Here is a 7,799-nt window from a genome sequence, read left to right on the forward strand (position 1 = left end):
CTGGGCTCAGACGCTCTGCAGTGTCTCAGCAGCCATTGCTGCCACACCCACACATCCTCTCTGGTTGCCTGTGAATTCTTCACCCAAGTCCCAGAGAGCTTTTAACAGGAAGTTAGGGGCAGGATTTCCTGCCACCTCTCTATCCAACCAGAACTCTTGCCAATCAGGGCTACAGATTTCTGCTATGGTGTTACATTCCTCCCTTCCAGTGAAAGGAAGGAGGACCAGCAGCAGGAACTCAGGGGTGGGATTTTCTCCCAGTCCCTTACTGAACTGGGGATTTGGGCTGGCTCCCCTCTCTGCCCACCCACTAATTAATCAGAGGGCATGGAGGCTGGGCTTTCCCTTTCATGCTGATGCTATTCTGGGGAGTGACTGCTCCACACGTGCTATGCCCTCCTACACAGGAAGGGTGGTCAATGGATCTGCGCACCAACTGATTATGCTATAGGGTAGGGTTCTGTAGTAGATTATAACCCCACAGAAGCAAGGGGGTAGCATGCAAAAAAGAGATGCAAAATTGCTTCCCTGGGCTGCTCCTGGGGTGGTACATCTATGTGCCATGCCTTACAGAGGGCAAATTAAAAACACAATCTAACTCTGAGATTAGGAAGAAGCCATTTAATAGTACTAAATCTTAATGGGCTTTGTCTAGCCTGTCTTTTTTTTAAATTACTTTATATGCATTATTCAATATAAAACATCACCAAAGAGTTGAAAGCACTTGGAGTCAGCAGCTTAATGCAAATCTGCTGAAGTATAACCAGACGTTAAAACCTGATCTAACTTGAACATTATACATATACAAACTGTTGAATTCAAGTGAGAATTCTCATGTGTGTATTAAATTACAGTGCAACCCTGAGCTGACCCTTTAAGAGGAAGACAATACATATAATAGTGTATTTGATACAAAGAATGTGCTATAAGCATGCATGCATTTGAACTGCATGAGGGGAGAGGTGGGAAAAGAGGTAGTGTAAAGGCAGTTAAAAGGTGAACAGGGCACCTTTGGAAGTCTAAGACAGAAAATTTAAAAGAGAGGCATTGTATAAATATGTCATCTGATCTACCCAGCTACTACATCCTCTGCTCCAAAAGTTGTCAGTGCAAATTATGGAGCATGTAGTTTATCCAACAACATTGCTTTAGTCTGAAATTCCTGACTCTCTCCTTGATGAAAGATCGTTTCAACACTTTACATTGCTCTGCAGAAGAATCCTTTAAAGGGATGATTTTTGCCCTCACTTTTGCCGTCACCAACAGTAAGAATATAATGTGAGGAGACATTATGATCTCTCACTAAATCCACACGCTATTTCTCTCCTAAATACTTTCTGCAATATTTCTCTTTACAGTTTCAACAAACTATTCTTACTTTCACAGGGATTATAACACTGTGAATGTTTTCCTCTGTGGGACTATTCTGCTAGAATCCCCCCGCCCCCCGCCCCCCCCACACCTCCATATACATTTAAGTACATCTGGGGGCAGCTTTCAGAGTGTTAAGACTTTTTTGACTGTGTGTTTGTTTATTTTATGTATGAAAGAGAGGGAGGGATATGGTGGTTTCTGTGGTTTTGCATCTACTCTTGAAAACAAGCATGTGGGTAGTTTTTAGAAAATTAGTAATCTATTAAATTTATATATGCCCTACATCCTGAGGCACTTTAAAAACTTTCACATAAACTATATTATCATTACATCCACCATTGAAATAGAAAGGGATCACTTTATCCCTTAATGAAATGCACTGTCCTCTACAGTAGAATACAAAAACTCCTTAACACTGCACAGCAATACAACACAATGGCTGAAGGGAACATATTTTTAAAAAGCTGAATTGTACTTCTCTGAAGTAGCTAAACCTCTTGAGACTCATGGGTACTTACTTCAGTAGAGGGCAAGGTATCCATAATTTTCACAGAGAGTGGGCAGTTTAATGTCCATTGAGGATCTACTTCAGTTCAGAGATTCTCCATTTTTTTAATAGTGTGAGCCACATCTGAACAGAGATTGTCTCACTGACCAATTCCCATTCTACTATCCAAACACAGTCCCATTCACGATCAGCATGCCTATGACAACTGCAGCAATTGCCTGCAAGGAAAAATCAGAATAGGAAATTAGTCAAGAATTTTAAGATGACTAATAGGATAAATGTTTTGTTCATTTGAAACAAATGGTTTATGCTCTTCATTTAAATCTTACTCCCATCTATTCTGTTTTTTCCCCAGATTTCCATGCACATGCTTCCCTGTTGGCTGGTCCTCATCCCTCCAATCTTCTGCATATTCTTTTCCCGCAGATAGCACCTGGGTAGTTACTGGTAGTCCCTCTAGGGGCTGGAGTATCTAAAGTCCCACTCCAAAAAATACTTACACACTTGCTTAACTTTATGGACTGTGAATAGTCCTACTGAAGTCAATGTGCAGAGTGTGTAAAAATAGTCCTACTGAAGTCAATGTGCAGAGGTGCATTAATCTTCAAAGGATTGGGGTTTGTAGGGAGCCAGGGTGGTTTCCCTCCGAACCAGAGGGTAAAGAGCCACCCTCTCAGCCTGAGTGGGTGGGGCCAGACCAAGCTTCCGCCAATCCCCGGAAGGGGAGGGGTGGGACAGGAAGTACAAAGGGCGGGGCCCTTTGCCCAGTGAGAGGAGCACCAGGGAGAGAGACAGACACAGGCTGCTCCCTCCAGATCCTGCTGCCGACCTGGGAGGAAGGCCTGTGGCGACCAGGACTGCCAGCTGCTGAGTACCTGGAGGACCTGGAGGGGCCAGGCTGTAACCTGGGCCAGCGTGAGCCTGACACAGAGGGGGAGCTGGAGCTGCCAGCAGCTGAACGCCCGGACAAGCTGGAGGGACCAGAGAGGCACACTTGAGAGACCAGGTAGGAAGTAGCCCAGGGGCAGAACTGCACCGTGTGGTGGGTGTATTTGGTCGGCGGGGTGCGGATGGCCCCCCGCTGACCCAGCGGCGGGACCTTCTCCTCCCGCCACTGTCAGGGCTCTGGGCTGGAACGCAGTGGAGTTGGGTGGGCCTGCGTTCCTCTACCCCGGCCAACCTGCCTTGGGTAGCAGACTCGTGCCGGCGCGCCCCGGGGCTCGAGGGGGCGCGCTGCAGACTCGTGCCGGCGCGCCCCGGGGCTCGAGGGGGCACGCTGCAGACTTGTGCCGGCGCGCCCCGGGGCTTGAGGGGGCGCGCTGCAGACTCGTGCCGGTGCGCCTTTTCCGCTAATTCCCCAGCGCCTGAAAGGTGTGGCTAAGGCCTGCCTGTGGGACCATGGCTCTCCATCGCCCCCTAGGGGCTTGGTGGACCAATTGAAACCTGTCACAGGGTTTAATGATGTTTCCTGTCCTTCTCCTTTGCTTATGGAGGCAGCTGGCTTGCTCCTCCCCCTTATTTTCATATAACTCTGCCCCTGTGAAGAAACAGCCATGAGCCCACAAAGATTTGCACATAAATGCTTTTGAACTTTTATGGTTCCATTGGTTCCAGTCTACTTCTTTGATCTTGCTGCTCTGCAATCAGGGTTGGACCCTCCAGGGGTTGATTTCCCACCCCAGACTGCTACTGCTCTATGGGTTTGTTTTCACTGCAAAGTTAATTTGAATTATAACCCGAGTGTTGCTCCTTCCTTGAATCCTGTCCACACACAAAAACTCTGAACTTCTGTGTGGTAGTGCTTTTTAAATTTGAGTTGTCTGGCCTGTCAGGAAGTGTAGGCTAAAGTTTGAATTACCACAACTTATCAGCTCCATTCTGCAGTGCGGACGTAGGCTGGCTCCATTCAAGTGTTGCTAGTCCTCCAGTGCCTTCCCACAATTTCCCCTGTATGCCCAGAAAGGACAAACAAGTTTTTCTACAATTCACTGGGAAAGAAATTGAGTGGTTCAGCTTACTTCAGCACAATAAACCATGGAATATGTCCCTGGAAACTTTAGTGAATGCAGCACTAGTGTGGATACAGAAGTCAAGTGTTACTTCACAGTGTGGCCACCCTTACTTGAGCTAGGCTAACTGGAGAGAAGTAACTCAAGTGTAGTCAACTCGAGTTAACTCTGCAGTGAAGACACCCCAAGTCTCCAAGGGCTGGTGGGATGTGTGGGGAAAGATCTGCCCACTCAATAGGGCAGGAATAAGTGGGCTATGGATACTTTTGTGTTGCATCTGACCTGGATTGCCGGGTTTTCTGTGGCTCCAAGTGGTCCTCAAGAGTGTGAATGAAGGATGGCAGTAGAATGTAGAGGGCATTTTTTAGGTCCAGTGTGTCATCCCTATATGAGATCTTCTCTCCTCTGCAGGTCACTGCACACCCTCTTCCTCGTTATTCCTTATAACATTCATTTCCTTAATGTCTGAAAGGCAAAACTACTTAAATAGACTTTTTGTATGCTATAATTGGTTTTGCATGTGGGTTTTTTTTAAAGAGAAGCTTTGCTGAGTAGTGGAGCCCAGGGGGAAATTGTGAAATCTGTGAAACATATTGTTGAATAGATGAAGGCTTTTTCCCCCTGGAAATAATCACTCACATATTTGTTCAAAATAACTCATTTAAATCATTGCTCTAGAGTGGGAGAAGTAGGTACCGTAGTACCTTTACAGAAAAATACTACAGTATTTTACAGTAATAGTCCAAACCACTATCATAGAATAACTGCAGTGTTTGCAGCAGTTACTCTAGAGTATTGTAGGGGATTTTGGTTGTTCACGTTGTTTTGTTTTATAAAAATGGCCAAATTGGTTCAGCAAAGCAACATTTAAGAGTCTCTACTACGTCAGTTAGCAAAGTAAAAGACCCATGCATAGGACTTTCACTCCTAAATTTGATAAGACTGTACTTTGCAAAACAATTGACTACATCTTTTGGGCTAAGATGTTTTTGTAATTAGGTTGCAACACGCACATCTGCTCTGGTTACAACAAACACAGCTAAGTTGTGTCTACTGAGCAGCTTTTCCCACAATACAGTCTTGTGTCAAGTGTTTATATTCCACATCTACCATTTTGTGCATTAGTGTATACTGTGAAAATCTGGGCATACTGTTTCAGAGGACAATGCACACAGAGCCATACTAAAAACAGCAAGGCACAGGACCGGCTCTAGGCACTAGCAAAGCAAGCAAGTGTTTGGGGCAGCACAATTCCAGGGGTGGCATTTTGGCTGACCCCCATCACCTTTTTGTTTTTGCTTGTGCAGTTGTGCTCTCGGAGCTTGGGACGGCAAAAAACCTAGAGCCGGCCCTGGCAAGGCAATGCACTTGGAGATATCCTACAGCTAAAAGAGTTGGGAAGCAGAATGACCAGCCAACTTTGTTACACAAACATGGTTCAGCGCGTTGTCTGCACTGCAGAACAACTGTGTTATGATACGACTAGAGGAAAAGAACCATGTGGCAATATAGGCAACTGGCAGGAGCGGCAAGTTGTATGGGCCTGTGGTGCCTGGGCTCCAGCAAATTCAGGGCCTGGGGGGCCCAACTCTACCAATAGTCAGGGCTGGGTCTCTCCCCCGGCCCCGCCTGCTGCCCCCACATTCCTCCCCCAGAGTGGCCCCTGCCTGCTGCTCCCACATGCCCCTACCCCAAGCATCCCCGCCTGCCCTGGGCAGCGGGCAGCTGCTCCATGCTGCGCTACCTCACTGCCGGCTACAAGGGAGCAGTGCCAGGGGCAGACTGAAGGGGCTGCTGCACCTGCAGAGGGAGGAGGCACATGGAAGCCCCCGCTGCCCCAGTAGGCGATTCTGAGTTGACTCCGGGGGGGTATCCTGGCTGGACCTCCTGAGTAGCAGCCTGGGAGGGCTTGGGTGAGTGTTGAGTCGGGGAGGGGCCCCTCTACCCCGCAACTCACTGCTGCTGGCGGGGAGAGGGCTGGGGGGAGTCCCCTCTGGCCTCCTGCCCTAGCCCCGGGGCAGCCTGCCCTCTGCACCCCAAACTCCTAATTCCTGGCCCAGCCCCATGCCCTGCACCTCCTCCCACACCCCAAACCTCTGTCCCAGCCCAGAGCCCGCACCCCTCCCGCACCCAAACTCTCTCCCAGAGCCAGCATCCCGGCCCAGAGCCTCCACCCAGCACCCAAACTCCATCCCAGAGCCCACACCCCTCCTGCACCAAAACTACCTCCTAGAGCCTGCACCCCAAACCCCCTCCTGCACCCAAACTCCCTCCCAGAGCCTTAGGCAGGTATTGGGGGGCGGTAGGACTTGGACCCATTCTGGGCACCACCAAAAATTATACAAACCTGTAGCCCCTGGCAACTGGCAAGGCTGATTAACACTTAATTGTCACAGTTACTAATTGGAGAGACAAGGTGGGACCAACTTCTGTTGGTGAGGGAGACAAGCTTTTGAGCTTATACAGAGCTCTTCTTCAGGTCTCAGAAATATACTCGGAGTGGCCAATAAAAGATACTACCTTACCCACATTGTCTCTCTAATATCCTGGGACCAACACAGCTACGACATTGCATGTAATTTCTAATTGAGAGTTAATCCTGTTGTGTGGATGTAAGCCATCTTGCTAACTGGTTACAAATTTGGTTCTACAATACAATGTAGACAGAACAGAAATTGAAATTTTCTTCTCACTGAGGTGAATGAGATTGAGGAGGGACTAAAATTCACACTTTCGCTGCTTCTGTTTAGCTGGAGACATTTTTTTGTGGACCAGGATAACAAGAAAGCAAGCTTGGGTGCAATAAACCTCAACATGGCAAATAACTCTTTTCCTATCATCCCACAGTTCATCAGTCACTGCTTTGACATCCTGTTTGGTCATGCTTTTATAGGCTACTGACACGATGGACAAAAGCAGTCAAGGGCTCAGGAAGGAGAAAGGAACTGAATGTTTTTTGTGCTAAACATAAAAACAGAGATCAAGGGAGACAGAAGAGGGAGCTGTTCCTTGGCAACTGAGCTGAATTCACTGGTTTTTAACTGGTGTTCCTACAAGTGAATTAGGAACAAAGGATGCAGGGCTGGTAGGGACTTCCTGGGTCAACAAGTCCAGTCCCATGCTGTTGCAGGCGATCCCATCATATAGTTCTGTTCATAAATTTATCTATATCTACACACAGTTATTGAGACACTCGTTTGGGTTATTTTCTGTCCATTGTATTGTTTTCTTATTTGCACAGTAGTATTGCCAACCCTATACATTCAAAAATCACACAGATTCAAATATCTCAACTATAGCTTAATCATGAAATTTGATTTGATTTCAAACATTTCGTCTTGGTCTGTTTTTCTGATTTTTTGAATGCTCAGAGGTAATTGCCCCTGTTTGTGTGTGCCCATTTCAGGAAACAACCTGAAATGTACAAAAAAAAAATGTACAAAAGAAAGACACACAGGGTTAGGTGTGGGCTGATTAGACATCATGATTACAATGTGAATGAAAAGTATACTGTCAAGGCATTTTTTTGTCTGTGTGCAGTTTCTGCAGTTGTTACTTTCTGTTCATAGTAAGTAGGACTTGGGTTTATTTTGTAAATAAACAATGAACACTAGAAAATACCCAGACTCTGTCACCCATTTCTTTTCCCAGAGGAAATTTCCCCCACTGCAAACTCCCCAGATCTGTTGCCTCTCAAATGGTCAACAATGTAAACAAAGCAAAGCTAGAAACTATGAGCTGGGAACTGCAACAGTGAGAAAAAAGCAGGTGTGTACTTTATGGTGTAAGAGAAGGAAACTGAAAGAACAAACAGTTTTTCTAATGAAATAAAGTGTTTCTGAAAATCCATAAAAGCCTGAAGTTCAGTGGAGTGCCTATGAAAATTTATAAAAGCCTTTGCATTAGCA

General features: G+C 46.6%; 1 long non-coding RNA gene across 1 annotated transcript in view; it reads left to right on the forward strand.

Annotated features, from left to right (window-relative positions):
• The window catches only part of LOC141986779 (uncharacterized), a 28,757-nt gene extending 21,683 nt beyond the window's left edge, over nucleotides 1-7,074 (forward strand). The window contains exons 5-6 of the long non-coding RNA XR_012639358.1: nucleotides 2,698-2,888; nucleotides 6,785-7,074. This is a non-coding gene — a long non-coding RNA (uncharacterized LOC141986779). The remainder of the gene's footprint in view (nucleotides 1-2,697; nucleotides 2,889-6,784) is intronic.
• Nucleotides 7,075-7,799: the final 725 nt, after the last annotated feature.

Source organism: Natator depressus, chromosome 4, assembly GCF_965152275.1.
Source record: "Natator depressus isolate rNatDep1 chromosome 4, rNatDep2.hap1, whole genome shotgun sequence".
In the NCBI taxonomy this organism is placed as follows: domain Eukaryota; kingdom Metazoa; phylum Chordata; order Testudines; family Cheloniidae; genus Natator; species Natator depressus.